This window comes from Hylobates moloch, unplaced genomic scaffold, assembly GCF_009828535.3.
Source record: "Hylobates moloch isolate HMO894 unplaced genomic scaffold, HMol_V3 SCAFFOLD_1, whole genome shotgun sequence".
Taxonomy (NCBI): Eukaryota; Metazoa; Chordata; class Mammalia; order Primates; family Hylobatidae; genus Hylobates; species Hylobates moloch.
The window spans coordinates 143,841,801-143,860,976 of NW_026652276.1; the positions used below are offsets into that span (position 1 = coordinate 143,841,801).

Below are 19,176 nucleotides of genomic sequence, written 5' to 3' on the forward strand. Positions count from 1 at the left end.
AAAGGAGACAAACTGGCCCTCCCCAGCCCTGCAGCTCAGCTCCAGGGACCCATGTCATCAGCCCTCCTAGGACAGAAGCCTTGTCCTCCCCCAGCCTGGCCTGTATTGCGCCTAATATTTCAGTCACAAAGGTTTCCTATTCCTGTCCTGGAGAAATGGAGCTTCACTGGTTTGCAGGTCTCAGGACCCAGGTAGAGTGAAGCCTCCCCAGAGGGCACACAAAAAATGGTTGTATTTAACATGGAAAAAGCATTAAGTCTGGGACCTGGGACATTCTCTGGTGCCCCTTAGTGTTTGCATGTAAAGGAAGTCAAATAACTTGCCATAGAGGTTTGCAACAGAGGCACCTGAACATGGAGGGGGAGAGCTATTTAACTCTTAGAGGCTAACTGAAGATGAGTTCAAGCAGGAGAGTCCTGACTCACTGAGGGCCGGGGAAGTGTGTGGGGGCAGGTGGGAGAGCACTTCATAGACATCCACCACGGCCTCGTGACTGTCACAGAACCATGCACTTAAACAGCTGTGCACATTTTCTCTCCACTGACTATAGTATTTCTTTCCATTTGCCACTCTCCAATCATGCAGGGAGCTTGCTACAAAATGCACTTTGCTATACCACAGCCCAGGTCTTGCAATCCAAGCCTGGCAAGGATTCCTGCACATCAAGGGCCTTGGTGGCTTTCATGCACACCCAAGTCTGAAGGTCCATGGCTGTCCTGAATCCTGGATGTCATCGCCTGCCCATGAAAAAAGGAACAAGGGTCAGCCAGCAGCAGGCCAGTCACAGAAAGGGAAGAAATGTGAGTGCATGGCCTTCTCAACACCCAAACAAGTCTTTGGGCACAAATTGAGGCTGCAGCTCTGGCCACTGACTCAGACCAGGAACGCCCCCATCCTGGCCAGTCTGCCCTGGCTCTTCTCCCTCCTACCGCCCTCTATTTGACTGCTTGTGTCAATAAAAGGAGAAGCAGCCAGTTTTCAGAACAAAGTATAGCTTAATTATGACATAGGAAACACTGCAAGCCACTAGGGGAGGAAGAGGAGTCAAACAGCTCCTGAAAATGAGAGGGGAAAGGAAGGGGCAAACATCTTGGTAAATAAAGTCTCCAACCACAGCTCAGTCATTGGAATTTTTTTCTTAATTTTTATTTTCAAACTTACAGTAAACAAAACAGTCAAACTGTCAAAAGAACAGCAATTTTACACAATGAAAAGCATACACACCAAGCCAAAATACAACAGCTCTCGGGTCTATATGTTGCAGTGGTACTGGCACAAGAGAGAAAGTCCAGGAAGGTTCCAGTGCCTGCCAGGGAGCCCAGGCCCATGGAGGGCCCCAGGGCTGGAGGGAGGCAACCCACACTCCCAACACATCACCCGCCTCAAAGCATTCCCTTCAGGCATCTGAAGCCGGAAAGCCCATTTGACTTGCTGTGAAGCGCTGAAAGGACAGCCAGCATCTCAGACATGCAGGCGATCTTTAATACACTGGTGGGAATGTGTTGGGGGGGTCACCAGGGGGTCCCTAAGTGGTCAGGTGCACTTTGTCACAATTTACGCCTACATGAGGTGATTACTAGGTAACGGGAGAACAGGTTTCCTGAATTTCATAGCCAGATCGGGAGCTAAAAGGAGAGATTTCCTGAACCCCAAAATGGCAATGTCACAGTGAATAGGGGATTAACTTGGATACAAAAGTTTAGAATAATGCCCACCAGGAATTCATGTGACTCCATCTCTCTTCCCAGTTCCAATGTTCTCAGAGCAACAGCCACCCCTGAAACCAAATGGAGACAGGAAGGGGCCCAGGGGAACGTGGGGAGGCAAGGTTTGACCAAACCACAGCAGCCACTAGAAAGGCCCAAGGCCCTCACACCTGCCTTCCACACTCTTCAGAGGACACCCCAGTAAAGCAGGGTGCCCTGAGGTGGCAAGCCTTCAAGAAAGGCGCTATCCGGCTTGCAATCCTGCAGGCCAACTTCAGTCAACTCTCTTTGTCATTAGATTTGTTCCTGATTAAAAGAGAGCTCTTATAAAAAAGCTCTGTAAAAAAGAGATCTTTACAGCACTGCCACACAAACAGCAGAACTTGGTCATGTGGGGCCACTTCTGAAAATCTGGGCCCATCCCTATTTCTCTGATAATTCTTATTACAAAGCATGCTTCCTCTTGAATTCTTTAAATGCAGAAAAACAACAGAAAATGAACTGAGCACATGAGTACTCTAAGGCTTCTGCCACACATGATGTTTCTGCCAGGAACGATCGCCGTGTCCTGTGCTCTGATGTTTTCTATACTGAGCAGTGAGTAGCTTCTCCGCTGCCACTGTCACTGGCCCCTCCCCAGCCTAACCAGCTAAAGAGCTGGATGTGGTCCCCACCAGCTTCCCTGTGGCCTGTGAGCTAAGAATAGTTTTCACATTGTTAAATAGTTTTTAAAAAAATCTAAGTTTCTTGACACTGAACATTATATGCAATTCAGATTTCTGTGTCTAAGAGTTGTACCCGACACAGCCACACTTCTGTAATATATGGCAGAGACCATATAGCCCACAGAGCTGACAGTGTTCACTGCCTGGCTATCTATGAAAACATCTGCCCACTCCTGAGACAGGGGATCCTATTCTTGGCAGGACTGAAGAGCCCTTGGTTCAGAAGCAGACAAGGCTCCCAGGACGAGCACAGCTTGAGACATGGTTGTTTCATAAATTATATTAAGTATTTTTCCTCCCCCTTGTCCCTAGTTTGTAATTTCACAGTGGACAAATGGACAAACCATCATGTTTGAGTTTGAATACATAGATACATGCAAGATATCTTACAAGGAACAATGCACATCCTTCTACTTCCTCTTTCGGCTCTGCTGACAAGTTTGGTCATGATGTCATTTTACCCCCACTATGCCTGAAAGTACACCAAATGTACAGCCGAGGCAGACATCACAAGACGCAGGCTCCACCCGAGGCCACTCCAGCTTTGCAGCCAACACACTGGCCACCAGGCAGCGGCAGCCAGGCAATGAGACAGAAAGCCGAGAAGGAAAATACGAGAGAAGGAACAATCAGACACCAGCAATGCTGCATTTACTCCAGACTGAGATGACAGAGACATGTTGTGAGCTGCAGCTCGACTCCTGCACTGCGCCCACTGCCAGCCACCAGCAGACACCAAGCTGTCCAGAGGGGAGCCAGGTGCACAGGGCAGGGGCAACATAAGCAGCACTGATTAAAAAGCAAGACTCACTCTCAAGACTAAAGGAGAAGCTATCTAAATTTCAGCATAAACAGTAATTCACTCACTTCACTAGTGTTATATTTATGAAGTTCACCTTTGTGGAAAATGAGAGGAAAGGGGGAGCGATAAGAAAATGTCTTTTTAGGCCGGGCACAGTGGCTCACACTTGTAATCCCAGCACTTTGGGAGGCTGGGGTGGAGGGATCACCTGAGGTCAGGAGCTCGAGACCAGCCTGGCCAACGTGGTGAAACCCCGTCTCTACTAAAAATACAAAAATTGGCCAGGCGTGGTGGTGGGCACCTGTAATCCCAGCTACTCGGGAGGCTGAGGCAGGAGAGAATCACTTGAACCCAGGAGGCAGAGGTTACACTGAGCCGAGATTGTGCCACTGCACTCCAGCCTGGGCAACAAGAATGAAACTCCATCTCGAAAAACAAAAAAGAAAGAAAGAAAATGCCTGTTTCTAGAAATCTGTGAGATGCTTCCACCTGCAGCTTGATGCTAAGTTATCTGCAGGGCAGACACACTTGGAAACCCAGCATCGTGTCCTCAGTCCCAAAGCTCTGGGGGCTGCTTCACAGCTGCTGAGAAAACTGAGGTGAAGAGTTCCATACTCTCCGTATTTAACACTAAAACTCTTGAACAGAAAGGCATCTGCAAGGTCCTCTGTCCCTCACACCATCTCTGTGTCTTCAACTTACTGCCTAAAGAACCCATAATCTTACAGCAGACAGGGGCCTTTCCGTACTGAGTGTTAGGGAATGCCAGGCAGAGGTCATTCCATGCTGTGAGGCCCCTGTCGCCTGCTACCCACACCCCCCGGCCCTTATGAGGAGCACATGAGATGTCCTGGTGATGGGTGCACGTTGCTCCTCCCACCCAGAGCACAACCATCACCTGATCCATCTTCAGCACAGTTCCTGGAGCCTCCCCATCCATGTGGTCTATCCTGGCCCCACAGGTCCCAGGTGCAGAGGGGCCACATCTGCATGGGAGACAATGTCACCAGGCCGGGGAGGCAGGGGGTGGATGGGGGGGTATCACTTTGTGAGGCTTGACAATGCATTGCTTTCATTTTTTCTGACCAGCTGCAGATAAATCTATTCTATTCCAGGAACTGTGATAGAACAGCAAGTACCTGCAGAGGCAGAGAGAGGGAGGATGCTCGCATCTAACTCCTAAGACGGGAAACCCAGAACAACCTGCCCTACACAAAAGCATGCATGCTCTGCGCTCTGCACAGGTCTGCCAGGCCTGATTTCATGGCTGGAAGGTTTTGGCTTTTCAGTCTCCAAGGAGGAACGAGTGTGTAGCTGGCTGGTGGCACTGGCCCTGCCCATCACCGCAGCTTGACCACCACTCCCACCTGCCACAAGGTCACCCATTGCCTCACCAGGCCTCACACAGCCTCTCTCCCACCCATGACAGCCCCGCCCTTGTGTGGGGCCCACTGCTTTCAAGGATCATGGGGGTCCAGCCCAGATCCACCTTGTCACCCTGAAGGCTATCCAGCATCCCACAGAGCCTTCCAAATAAAACCTCTCAAGGGGGAGCCCATGTTGCTCAGAATGTGAAGTGCAAAGGCCTCAGGGAGTTGCTGACAGCTGGGGTCCCCTTGATCCGTGTAGGGTCAACAGGTTTCTGTGCCCTGAAGGAATGAAACTGGGAAAGAAGAGAGGAGCTGATAAAGAACTGATGTGTTCAGGTCATGCGGTTAAAAAAACAACTGCTCAGATGTTCTCTGCGTTAAGGAAACACCTCCAGAGAGGGCCTTCAGTCAGGCAGCTTCTCTCCCTCCTGCGAGCTTGTCGGGGCTGGCATCCTATCCAGAGCAGGCCCTCATTACTTTGGCAAATGAAGGTCAACACCTTTGAGCGGTTCTAGGCTCAGATGTGGGTTGGTCTCAGCTATACCGGAGGGGAAGCAGCACTGCCACCGCGGGGCCTCCCCTGCCCCAGGGCCTTCCTCCCACCCCACGGCACGCACCCTTCACTGTCCAGCACATCCTTGATGCTGGCCTTGGTGATAACGGCATCGTCACACTTGAACCACTGGTCTTTGTGCTGCGGGATAAAGCTGGTGTGGTGACCACTCTCCAAGGTCCCTTGATAGTTAATGACAGCAAATAAGGAATACCTAGTGCAGGAGAAAAGGAGAGGGAGAAAAGGAGAGGGAGAGCGCAGCTGACTCAGTGCTGTCACTCATCACCGTCAGAAACCAGGCAGCCCCGGCAGGGAAGGGGAGGCCTGTGGGCCTGGCTGTCGATCCCCATGGACTCAGGCTGATGCACAGGAGGCTACAGGGACAAGGAGAGCCTGGTCACCCTGCTTGGCTCTCACCGAGGTCCAGCTGCTTCCTGGAACCGCATCTAGTGGAAGTGGTGACTGCAGTCAGCAGTGGGGATCCTGGAATATCCCGGCCTTTCATCCTTTCTACAACGCCAAGGCAAGAAGAATGGACACTAAGCTTTCCAGATGGAAGCTCCCTTCTCCCAGAAGCCAGAAGTTGAGATGGGCTCCTCCAACAGGAGGGAGCATCTGTGGCGCCGCATGGAGCAGCCTCTCCTAGCAGAGCCGCGGGCAGCCAGGCGGGAAGCTGGTCAGTGGCAGGAGCTCTGCTGGGCGCCCTGCAGGGCAGACAGGAGCCCACCCTTGGCTCTCCGCCAGAGGCCCCTGACACCCGCACTGCTGAGCACCACTTACTTATTGAGACTGTCCATGGGCTGCTGGGACTGTCCATTCATCCTGCTCTCTTTGCTATAACAAACAACAGCAGAATTCAGCATCATTTAAAATCATCAGACACAAGGCTCTCATGATATCAACGCTTATCCAGGCCCGACCACGCACACACTGCACTAGGGTGCACTTTATGTTTCAGGTAGAAATAACCCCACGTTTTGTGAGGATACCAAGGCAGAGCACACCTGGGTCCCGGAGTCACCTGGCCTGGCCCCTGGCCCTTCCAATGTGGGTCCTGAATGGGCCTGGTGATGGGAATTGGATCTGGGACAAATGTGAATTTGGATTGTGACACAGAGATGGTTAAGGCACTCTTCCTCTCACATGTAAAGGGTTCATTTGAAAAGGGTAAGTCAAATCCATTCCACAACCTAGACAGCTGCTTCCTCAAAAGGGGCAAAGATTGCTGCTCATTATTTCATGACCGGCACCTCTCCTGGTGAGATGGGGGAGACGCGGGTGCTGGAAACAGGAAGTCCCATGCGTTATTTCCGTGTTTTCCCATGGCTGTGGTTGGCCGAAAACACAAGATCTTTGAGACCCTGACCTTAGCGACAGTATTGTCACCTCCCTTAGTATGTGATGTCGTCGTCAGGCTGACAACATGGAGCTCTGACTCTGGTGATGTTGTTTTATTCAAGAGGACATCTGTATGCCACAAGATGGATGGGACAGCCATGAGAAAGGACACCAGGAAGAGGCTGATAACAAAAGGCAACATGCTTTTCACAGTGCTGGCACTGGGACAGTGGCCCTCTAAAAAATAACATCCTCCAAATCATAACATCCACGTCTCAACCCTCAGAAACTGAGACCGGGACCTCATTTGTGAAAACGGTATTTGCAGATGGAATCAAGGTAAGGATATCGAGATGAGACACTCCTGGAATGATCTGCCTGGGCCCCAAATCCAATGACCACTGTTTCTGACAGAGAAGCAGAGGGAGATCGGACACACACTCAAGGGAGCCGGCCGTGTGACCAGGAAGCCAGGAAAGGGACATGGCTACAGAAGGAACATATGGAAACACCAGCAGCTGGAGGCTGTGAGGAATGGAATCCACCTAGACCCTTTGTAGGAAGTGGGGCCCTGCCAACCCCTTGATTTCAGATTCCTGACCTCTAGAACTGTGAGAAAATTAATTTCTGTGGTTCTAAGCTTCCAAGTTTTTGGTTGTTTGTCACAGATCCATAGGAAACTCATATGTGTCTCACACATTAGTAAACAGCATGGTATTCTGGAGGCTTAAATTCTAAGGGCCCCATGATATTACATATTTGAAAAGGAAAATGCAATCTACAACTGCAAAAGCAACGATGTCTGTCTGTACTTCAACACCTGTTCCGCCAATTAAAGCTCTGCCTTCTCGCTGTGATCCCACCTTGATGACTTTGCCAGTTTGAAAGTGGATCCAAAATTGTTAGAGAAACATTCAAAGCAAAAACAGTGTATCTGGAAAAAAAAAAACTCATTAAAATGTGTCTTATCTTAAGATTAGGATAAATAGGTTTTTGGAAGGTGGGGTTTATATTAATATCAACAGTCATCTTATCACAGGAGCTCCGAGCTGGGTTCCTGTCCTGATCACAGTCCCTGTGGACACAGAACAGGCCAACACCCCCGCCTACCTGGAGGCCATGTCCAGCTCCAGGGGAAGGAACGTGTGTGTGGTGATCTTCTGCCACAGCTTGGCTGAGTGTTCAAATCACTGCAGAAATAGGAAAAGGCAGAGAGAAGAGAAAAGAAGGCTAGAAATGTCACTGGAGTCTTCAGGGGCTTCCTCCGATAACATGTGTCTGTGTATCTCATTGTATTTTACTGAATTGCCTTTTAGCTACAACTGGAATTACAGATTCAATAACACAATGGTAATCCATACAAGTCCTCATTTACAGGATTCCAGTCAAGTCTTCAAATGATGGGATTGTTTCGTGATAACACCAAGGATATAAAAAGTAATCTCACAGCAAACCCAGCAAAGCACAGGCAACCAAACAAAGACCCATGACCCGTGGCAGAATAAATGAACAACTTGTTTCTTTCACCAGACAGTAGACAGTCTTTTGCCTAGATCGGGAGTCACGCATTCCAGCCAGTGAGCTAGGAATGGGTGCTTTCCACATTTAAAGAGCTGTAAAATGAAAGAAGAACATGCAACAGAGACTGTATGATCACATGTGGCCCGTGGAGCCTGGCACCTTCACTATCTGGTCCTTTAGAGAAAGAGCTTGCCAACTCCTATACTGGATCCCAATGCTGAGGGCCTTTGTTCTAAAGTAAAAGAAAAACAGAAAACCTGAGGAGGGAGTAGCTGGAGGAATTTGGGCAGAAGTAATAAAAACACAACCACTCTCTCACGACCACTCCCCTCCCCTAGAAGAGTAGCTCACTTCCTACTTTCACTGTGAGGCCACTGCTTTTGTTTACCACAGCACAGACAGAAGGACAATTCACTCACACCCTCTTGTTTCCTCTGTGCTCTTGCTGACTTGCCGCAATTATAAAAAATGTTGGCCAGGCATGGTGGCTCACGCCTGTAATCCCAGCACTTTGGGAGGCCGAGGCAGGCAAATCATCAGAAGTCAGGAGTTCAAGACCAGCCTGGGCAACATGAAGAAACCCCATCTCTGATAATACAAAAATTTGCTGGGTGTGGTGATTCACCTCTGCAATTCCAGCTACTCAGGAGGCTGAGGCAGAAAAATCGCTTGAACCCAGGAGGCAAAAGTTGCAGTGAGCCGGACTGTGCCACTGTACTCCAGCCTAGGTGACAGAGTGAGCCTGTGTCTCAAAAAACAAAAAAAAAAAAACAAAAAAAACAAAAACTGCACACCAAACCAAGAGGCTGCAAGTTGTACTGTGGGCTAAAAACCGAGTCTGCCACTAGAGTTGGCTTTCTGGAAAGCCAACTATTTTGAGATAGGAACAGGCTACAATGGGCAGTTTCTTCATGTTGAGCTGATTCGTGGACTCCTGTTACTTATGGCAGTCACTTTGCTTGATCTTGGCACTGCTACCCAAGTACTCCGGTCTGGTGAATCTACAAGGTGTTTTAAAAAGGCAGGAGTGGTAAGGGAGATGTAAGAGACAGGAAAAAGAGAGGAAAGGGGTATTTTATCTCTTTCAATGGGTTGATTTTCCTACCAAAAACACCCACATACAACTATGAATGCTTACAATTTCACAACGAAAAAAAGAGAAAATGTTTTCCACCTTTGCTGCCTATCTCTTTAAAGAATATTTATCTTAAATATTTTGTTTCAAGAGAAGACCTGGGGAAGTGATAATTTTCCAAGTACCATATGACCCTGCAGTCAAATTTGAGCCAGAAAAATGAAAACTAATGTTCACACAAAAACTGTCCACAAATGTGTACCACAATGTTACTCATAATAATCACAAAACTGGAAACAACCTCATTTCTTCCCATGGATGAATAAAGAAATTGTGGAACATCTGTACCATGGAACACAAGTCAGCAGCGAAAAGGAAGGAACTACTGACCCCAGCCGCACCCTGGATGCATCCCCAGAGAGTTATGATGAACAAGAAAAGCCAATCCCAAAGGGCTCCCTGTTGTATGATTCAGTTGACATGACATTCTGGAAATGTCAGGTTTATGGAAATGGAGAAGGAGTCCCCGCTGGCTGGGGTTACAGAGCAAGTGGTGAGGGAGGAGGTGATGAAGATGCTGGGTACTTTCCGCATGAACGTCTCTGTATCCCAGCTAGGGCACCGCACCACAGCACTGCAGGATGTCACCATCGGGGAACTGGGGCAAGGGGTAGCAGATTGCTTCTTACAACTGCATGTGAATCTACAATGATCTCAACATGAGCAGTTTAATGTAGAGAGGAGAGAGGGCTGGGAAAGGTAATTTCCTGATGGTGCAGAGGCAAGAGGTAGGAGGGCTATGTTAGAAGTGCATCTGGCACGGGTGGCAGCTGCCACCGACAAAACCCACGGAACAGATGATTCAACAAAGCACACATCAAATTTTAAAGCTGAAACACTAGCAAAAATCTCAATCTTTTCACAACTATGTATGGAAAGCCTTTGTTTATGGTTTGGAAATTCTGCCATCTCACCCAGGACAAGATGAGAAGACCTCTAAGCAAAGTGGTGCCTGTTTCCTTGCTAGCTTTGGGATCTGCTCTCCATAGGACTCAAAAGGAGCCTTCGCTTGCAATCTAAAGTGGAGAAGGGTGTGCTCTCCCTCTCCTCCACCTTCCCAGGAGCCAGCACCATGCCAGGTCTCTTCTAACAACACAGGCTTCCTACACATTGTAGTTTGTGAAGTGTGGTTTCTCCCTCATGGCCTACTGTTTTAGCAATGCTTTTTTTTTTTTTTTTTTTTTTTTTGAGACGGAGTCTCACTCTGTTGCCCAGGCTGGAGTGCAATGTCACAGTCTCGGCTCACTGCAACCCCCGCCTCCCAGGTTCAAGTGATTCTCCTGCCTCAGCCTCCCGAATAACTGGGATTACAGGTGACTGCCACCACACCTGGCTAACTTTTTGTATTTTTAGTAGAGGCAGGGTTTCACCATGTTGGCCAGGCTCTTCTCGAACTCCTGACCTCCTGATCCATCTGCCTCGGCCTCCCAAAGTGCTGGGATTACAGGCATGAGCCACCGCACCTGGCCAACACTTTCATTTTATTGGAATTTACGACTAAGTTTAATTTAGTTGCAAAGACCTTCTTTAAGAAGGTTCTGGTTTCCATCGTTTCTGAATTAAAAATGTGATACCCCATTTTATTATGTGGACTTAGTGTTACAAAGTTGATGCTTTCAAAATTCTAAACATGCAAACTTTTGGCAGAGCACAATGGCTCATGTCTGTAATACCAGCATTTTGGGAGGCCATGTTGAAAGGATCACTTGAGCTCAGGATTTCAAGACCAGCCTGAGCAATGTGGCAAGACTCTGTCTCAATCAAAAAAAAAAATTTTTTTTTAAATCACAAAATTAGCTGGGCTTGGTGGCACGCACCTGTAGTCCCAACTACTGGGGAGGCTGAGGCAAGAGGGTGATGTGAGCCCAAGAGATTGAGGCTGCAGTGAGCTGTGATCATGCCACTGCACTCCAGCCCATGCAACAGAGCAAGACCCTATCTCAAAAAATAAAATAAACATGCAACTTTGGTCCTGTTGACTATGCAGCCAGACAGAAACCAAAAGCTTATACCTCTTCTAAGGAATATTTCCACTCAACAAGGACTCTTCTGTATTACCTTTAATTAATGCAAATAAAACAAAGACTATAAAACATTAGACAGTTTAGGAAGGTTTTCTACTCTTTCTACAATTGTATGCTACAGCTACTTAAATACATTTAAAAAAAAAAAAACTTCCTAAATCATATTACTTATCCCAACTAAAGCAGTAAATGAACAATTTCAAAAATGGCCCTAAGCACAGAACATCACAACTAAGTTTTAATCACGTGCAGAGAAGGCTGTGGACCACAGGGAGAGAGCTGGACGTTTCTCAGCTCACACTCCAGGGTCAGTGTTTACTACAAAGGCTAAAGGAGCGTCCAGTTTGGCTCTCAATTCATTTACATGAGGAGGTTGGAATAGCAGCTGCTGACACCAACACTCGGCACTGTGCAAAGCTGGGGAACAGAAATATCGAGTGACCGGCCAAAACAAAAGACAAACTAGCACGAGAGACCAACCCAGGCTAATGCTGCATCTTTGCTCAGGCTCTGTCCTGGGCATGTGAAAGAAAAGCCCTCTTTTGGTCCTGATCAAGTACAGCCTTCCCAACAGGAAGACATGCCCCTTCCACGTGGGTGCAGGCAGGCTTCTCACCTTCGAGGCAGTCCGTGATTGTGGTGGTTCCCAGACACATTGCTTTCCTTGTTCACCATGCTGCCCTTGCTCCCTGGGCTCAGGGGCCAGAATGGGGTGGAACAGCTGGGCAGATCCAAGCTGATGTCCCAGAAAGGGTCTATGGCAGTGGAGACTGCTGGAAGCAAAGAGAGGGAACAATGCCCATGAGGACTGATGCCCTCCCAGCTCCAGAGGCATCCTGGGGAGGAGGCTGCGCCCACACCCTTTCCCTGCGGCACCCTTTGTCTCAGGGACACTTGGGACGGTGGGATGGATCAAGAGCAGCAGTGCTCACACCCAACCTGTCCTGGCTCCCAAGGTGGCCCCGGGGAGGGATGTGTGTGAACCCTGAAGCCAAGGGCTGCTCCTCAAGCAAGGGCTTCCTAGCCTGGAGACCATCATAGTCACTAAGGGGCTTTGGAAGTGAATAAACTCATGGGCCCCATCAGAGGCTCTGAATCCACAGGTCTATTTCAGCTGCATCTGGAACCTGGGGCCTGTGATCTAGGTGACACTGGAGACCTCTTGCACACTTCACAGAGTGTGCCCCAGCCAGGCTGGCCTTTTTTTTTTTTTTTTTTTTTTTTTTGGCAGAGTCTCACTACATCACCCAGGCTGGAGTGCAGTGGTGCCATCTTGACTCACTGCAACCTCCGCCTCCCAGGTACAAGTGATTCTCCTGCCTCAGCCTCCCAAGTAGCTGGGATTACAGGTGCCCGCCACCACGCCCGGCTAATTTTTTGTATTTTTAGAAAAGACAGGGTTTTGCCATGTTGGCCAAGCTGGTCTTGAACTCCTGACCTCAAATGACACGTCTGCCTCGGCCTCTCAAAGTGCTGGGATTACAGGCATGAGCCACAGCGCCCAGCCCCCAGCTGGACATTTAATGCTGCATTTCACAAGGCCAGTTCCTTGCTAGAGATTTATGTGACAACACTGAAAACAAAAACTCGCAGACTGGGAAATTTGCTCTTGATATTTATACAGGATTTAAATCTGAGACAATCTCCTGCTGACGGAATTCAGTAGTTGAGGGCCAGCGAGGAGGTCAAAACTGCTCAGAGCAAACTGGGTTTCTAATGCTTAAAGCCAAGGCCCCTAACGGTCTATGCTCCTTACAGAAAATTGCATCTGTGACATGGCCAGCTGTGGTCTTCCCCATTTTTCATTGGTCTTATGCAGACTGCAGGTGGCAATCCATTATGAGTTCTGAAATTGTTTTAGTGGGTCATGTCCAGGGTTTTTAAAACTTCAACTGGAGTAAAGAACAGAGCTAGGCACCATGGCACACACCTGTAGTTCAAGCTACTTGGGAGGCTGAGGTGGGAGGATTTCTTGAGCCCAGGGGTTCAAGGCCAGCCTGGGCAGCATAAAACCCCATGCCTAAAAATAAAAACAAAACCCAGCAGCGTGCACTGAGGTTGGTTGAGAGGGTCCCTCTAATCTAACAAAGCAGCAGATTCTTCCTGCACTCAATGCTTGGAGCTATAAGCAAAGACCACACCTCAAAAGAACTAGGGCCGCTACATAGAGAAAATGGAATGGGAAACCATAAAATAATGAAAACTAACACACTTCAAAGCATATATGTAAATAATCTGCCATGCGTGATCCACCTCTTCTTGAAGGGGTTTTTTTTTTTGTTTCCTGGTCAAGGACTAAAAGAAGAGAAATGGTGGAGGAAGCTTCCAAGAACACACTACTGGCTGTGGACGACAGCCAAGACCTCTACACGGAGGTCTCGCATCCCACCGGGACACTCGCCCCAGGATCTCCCCAAGAGGAAGCACCTCTACCCCACGACCTTCGCTCTCAGGGCGTCTGTTAACCATTTCTCTTGTAGCCTCCTTAAAGACCTCTCAGAGCACACACAGTTCTGGAGACTGGTAGTTCTGGAGACTGGGAGATGTCAGCACAGCCTCGGTGGGTTTCGACGGCACCAAGCACATGGCCTGTCACTTACTGGCAGACTTGGCAGGTGACGTCCGACTGCAGCCCACCAGTGAAGATCTGATCTATGAGGCAGCTGCAGTGTTTGGGCTTGTTGGCCTTCTTCCTGTTGTCATCACCCAGGGACAGACCACGGCTCTGGGATTAACGTCTGTGTGCTCCAAAGATGGGGAGTCTCCAAGGGAAGAGCACATTCACCCAGCAGAGACCCGAGGAACCCAGGGCCAATGCTTTAAAAGACCACGTGAGACCGGGCGTGGTGGCTCTCGCCTGTAATCCCAGCACTTTGGGAGGCCAAGGCGGGCAGATCATGAGGTCAAGAGATCAAGACCAACCTGGCCAACACGGTGAAACCACATCTCTACTAAAAATACAAAAATTAGCTGGGCATGGTGGCACACGCCTGTAATCCCAGCTACTCAGGAGGCTGAGGCAGGAGAATGGCGTGAACCCAGGAGGCAGAGGTTGCAGTGAGCCAAGATCTCGCCACTGCACTCCAGCCTGGTAACAGAGCAGGACTCCATCTCAAAAAAAAAAAAAAAAAAAAGCCATGTGAAGACACTCCTCATTTCAGTAGAGGGTCTCCTCATTATTTTGACGTGATGAGAAATCACAGCACTTGGATTTGTAATGCTTTGTAAGATTGAAGCTCTGAGGCTTCAATCTTGCCAAGAAAGCCCACATAATACCCAAATTACTGAGTAGGGTAACTGATTACCTTTTTCATATAGAGAATGATTGTGTCAATATTTTTCTGGTAAGACAGCTGAACATATGGTGGGCCAGGTACACCCAAGGAAGCCCCTACAACCTCCCTCCCTGACTAGGTATCACCATGCCCTGAGTGCAGAATGCAACATCACAGGATGCTCTCGGAGTGTCCTCATCAGCTGGAGCCCCTGGGGGACAGCATGTCTTCCTGTCAGTTGCATCTGGAAGCGCCATGCCCACCCTGTCTATCCAATACACATTTCATCCATATCTCTGTGTGTGGATAAGTGAAGAAGAAACTTAAGTAGTGGAACTTAATACATATGTGGAATACATATTCTACATAACTTCACTCAACTAGACAGTAGGGATAGTGCATGGGGCTGTCTGTATATAGGTCATAGTTCAAAGAAATTGAATTATGACAGAGGAATAGAGACTGACCACTGAGCCTTCTGAGCAGAGGTTTAAGATTAGAGAGAAAAATGCTACCCAGAAGGAACTCAAATTCGTGGAACAAAATGTTAGAATATCCGTGTAGGAAGATGCAAAGAAAGATAAATGGAAAGATGCCATGGAGGCCACAAGGACAAACAATTGCATGTAACCAAGGGCACATGGCCGGGTCACCTCGCTAAAGGGTTCTGATGATCATGTTTCTAAATAGGGGAACCTTACATTGCTTTTCAGACATTTCCAGGGGAATGATATCAGAAGCACAAGAGTCTTGGTTAGGTGACCATGGACCCCTACAGCAAGATCACTGGCCCCAGTTGAGCACTTACCTCACTGATTATGACTCTCCACGGCTCCATGTCCCCATAGACTGTAGGTGCTAGGACAACCCCTGATGCATTCTAGGTAACTGGTGACTGTTTACTAAATAGTACATTTTATGAATGTGTGCATCAACGTCACTTCTGTGTTCACTACTAAATGACCACCTAGTTCCTTAGCTACTCAAGGCAAAAAAAATATATAATATTATTGTTTTTCACATAGTAAATTTTTTATTGGAGGGGGGAGAACATCTAAAATCTACATTCTTAGAAAAATTTTAGTATGCAATACAATATTATGAATTATAATCTTTGTGCTGTACATTACATTTCTAGGCTTAATTGATCATAGTTGACATGACTACAACCATAAAGACTGTTGAGATTACAAAGCTCTTTAAAAATAACTCTCTTCAAGAAAAAAATTGAAATGACATCTACAAAAAAGCTGATTGCATTTTTATAATAAACAACTATGAAAGAAAGAAAATATGTTTTGAGAAGAATTTAAAGTACTGAACTTAGGTTAAATTATTTAGTACAAAAAAAGTATTAGAGTGTCATTTAACCCATTTGTAGTTTAAAGCCAACAGAATATACATACTTTTAATTGTCATCCTACTAAGAAGATACATACACTGAAATCAACAAGGCTTTAAGTTTTTCAATTTTTAAAGATGCATATTTTAACATTACTGAGACACTTTCCAACACATCTTCTAAGCAAGGCACCAGACTCCAAATTTTTTTTCATGTAAAAAATATTCATTGGGCCGGGTGCACGACTCACACCTGTAATCCCAGCACTTTGGGAGACCAAGGCGGACGGATCACCTAAGGTCAGGAGTCCGAGACCAGCCTAGCCAACATGGCAAAACCCCGTCTCTACTAAAAATACAAAAAATTAGCCAGGTGTGGTGGCGAGCGCTCGTAATACCAACTACTTGGGAGGCTGAGGCAGGAGAATTGCTCGAACCGGGGAGGCAGAGGTTGCAGTGAGCTGAAATCACACCATTGTACTCCAGCCTGGGGGACAGAGACTCTGTTTCAAAAAGAAAAAAAAGTCATGTTACTGACCTCTTCATTCATTTTACTGGTCTCTATAACAGACTTAAAAGAAAGGTTATAGACTGTAATTCATGCTGTGTGTTATTGTCTACCTCCTACTTATTCTTTACCTGAAGGTGAAAGGTCTAACTGTGATTTGGAATTGTCGTCAACCCCCAGTATTCTAAGCATATATTATTTTCATTACCAAATTTCACCTTCCCTGCTTGAAGGATTACTAGCAAAATGAGGTGGTGACAAGATCAACATGTGAGAAGTCAAAAGAAGGCAATCTGAGGCTACTGACCCCCTGGCCATGTTATACCTAAGAAGTCAGTCACTTGAGCAACCCTGGATAGGAGGCTACTTTGTGTTGTTGAGGTCACATCCACATCACCTGCTGGCTGAGATGGAGTGAGTTAATCACAAAAGCTAAGAGTAAAGAGTGTTGGTCAAACAAATAGACCCAATCCTGATATCCCTGAGAATTTCAGATGGAGAAGCATTTTCAAAGAAAACAATTGTTTCACAATGATCTGACAATGAATTTTTCTTGCCTGTAAATTTTATTTGAAAAATAATGATAAAAATAATTACATTTTTCTGCCTTTTACACTCATCTGACCTAAAATAAAATTTCGAACCCCCTAGAACCTGGAGGCTATCACCACATATCCTGATCATTCAACCTGGAGTTGACACACCTTCTCCAGTGTCACCACCATCCATGTACATACATGGCTAGTGATGCATCTTCATCAGATGCCTCTGATTAAATCTATCAAGCTCAGTTACTCCTCCTAGGAAGAATCAAGCCATGGGAAAACAGGACTAAGGTTGAGGATAAGAAAAAGGTGAAGTATGGAAAGTACTGGAAGACTGGAGACATGAAATGGGCTGGGGAGACAAGGAATTTAATGGGAGATCCTGAACACACAGGAGAAGAAAAGGGGCAAAAGCTTACAATGAACTACCAGAAATTGGAGGGCACATAAAGATGTCAAAGATAAAAGCCAATTTCACCTAATACACAACTCTGTCTCCAGCAGGATCTATTCCTCCAGGCTTAGTGGGTGGTAACTATTGGAAGGTTGGCAGAGGTGCGGGAACTAAGAAACAAACCAAGACTACAAAATTACCACTGTGCCTACTTCAATACACCTTTCTTCCCCTACTCCAGGTAACACTCACATAGAAGGCACAGCACAAAATGAATGCCCACTAGTTGGTTAGTAAAAAGTTGTAAAGTAGGCAGAGAATGGCAAAGGCACCATCATACTGTTACCAAGCAAAGGAGGCTCGCTGCCCGAGGCACTAGGAGTCAATACTATAACACTGGGTTTTTGATAAAATAAAAACATTTATTGCATGTCAACCAACAAAGAAATAGGAAGTCCAGCTCAAATCTGTCTCCCTGTGCTGACTTTAGGGCAATTATTTTATTAGAAATGGTTTTGAGTGTGGATTCTGGGATTAGCAGCTGCTTGGTGGAAGGAAAGAGGAAGTCTGGAAAGTCCTTGGGCATGTGCTCTTATCTCTTCATGCTACCTAAGGGTTCCACGTGCAAATTCAGTGAGGAGTTAGTATGAAACATGCAGTAGAAATTCAGCTGTAAGGTCAGCAAGCTGGGTCTGTGCAGACTCTAGTTGGCCTTATAGGTTCCAATGGATTTCAGCCAGTTTTATTAACCTACAAGCCCAGGCATTTCAGCATTTCAGCAATTTGTTTCTTTTATCTGCCATCCTGTAAACTCGAGAATTTCTATGACTGTTTTCTTTAACTCTTTGGCACACAGTTTCAACGCCCTTCTTCTCAGAGGTTGTCATTCTCACCCTCACCTTCTGGTTCCTGCAGGCTCAGTTCTAGCCTCCCACACTGTATTAGTCTTTTCTCACAATGCTATAAAGAACTGCCCAAGACTGGGTAATTTATAAACGAAAGAGGTTTAGTTGACTCACAATCTCACATGGCTGCGGAGGCCTCAGGAAACTTACAATCATGGCAGAAGGCCACGGAGAAGCAGCTACCTTCTTCACAAGGCGGCAGGAAGGAGAAGCGCTGAGAGAAGGGGGAAGAGCCTCTTATAAAACCACCAGATCTCGTGAGAATTCACTCACTATTACGAGAACAGCATGGGGGAAACTGCCCCCATGATCCAATTACTTCCACCTCGTCTCTCCTTTGACACGTGGGGATTATGGGGATTACAATTCAAGATGAGATTTGAGTGGGGACACAAAGCCTAACCATATCACACATATCATACACACACCCTAACCTCCCCACATCCCATTCCTTGATGGGGGGGGCAGGTGAGGAGGAGGGGTGACATCCCTTATTCTCAGCCATCACAGGAACTCATGACCCTGTAGGTGCAGATTTGTGGCTCACATTTGTATCTTTTAGGGAAAACTGAGGTAATCAAGGTAGGGCTAGGTCCTGGGGACGAGGCAAGTAAAGGTCTTAACCACGTCTGCACCTACCAGGGAAGGAGCAGAGACTCTGTTAGGGCGCCATGCCAGGGGCTGCAGTTTCAGAATCCTGCAGACTCCACCCTCGATCTGGCCACACTGTCCCCAGTTTTTGCGAGGTGACCTGGGGAGGGAGGACAGGACGGATGCTCCGACCTCACCAGGGACTCCACTGGACCGGAGCTCTTCCTCCGCCCAGTCCACATGAGAGAGCTCCCTGGCCGGCCCTGAGACAGCTCCAGACCTGGCAGCCCTGGAAAAAGAAACTGATATCGCCATTGCCGCCTCCGCTAGAGGGCGCCTGGGGGCGGGGCGCGGGTGGGGCCGGGCGGGCTCCGACAGGAGGCAGGGCGGTGAGCCGAGAGGGGCGGGGCAAGGGACCGGGAGGCGGGGCCAGGGGCCGCAAG

General features: G+C 47.5%; 1 pseudogene; it reads right to left on the reverse strand.

Annotated features, from left to right (window-relative positions):
• Window positions 1-681: 681 nt before the first annotated feature.
• On the reverse strand, window positions 682-19,048 carry LOC116810753 (ubiquitin carboxyl-terminal hydrolase 22-like; annotated as a pseudogene).
• Between the last annotated feature and the right edge of the window lie 128 nt (window positions 19,049-19,176).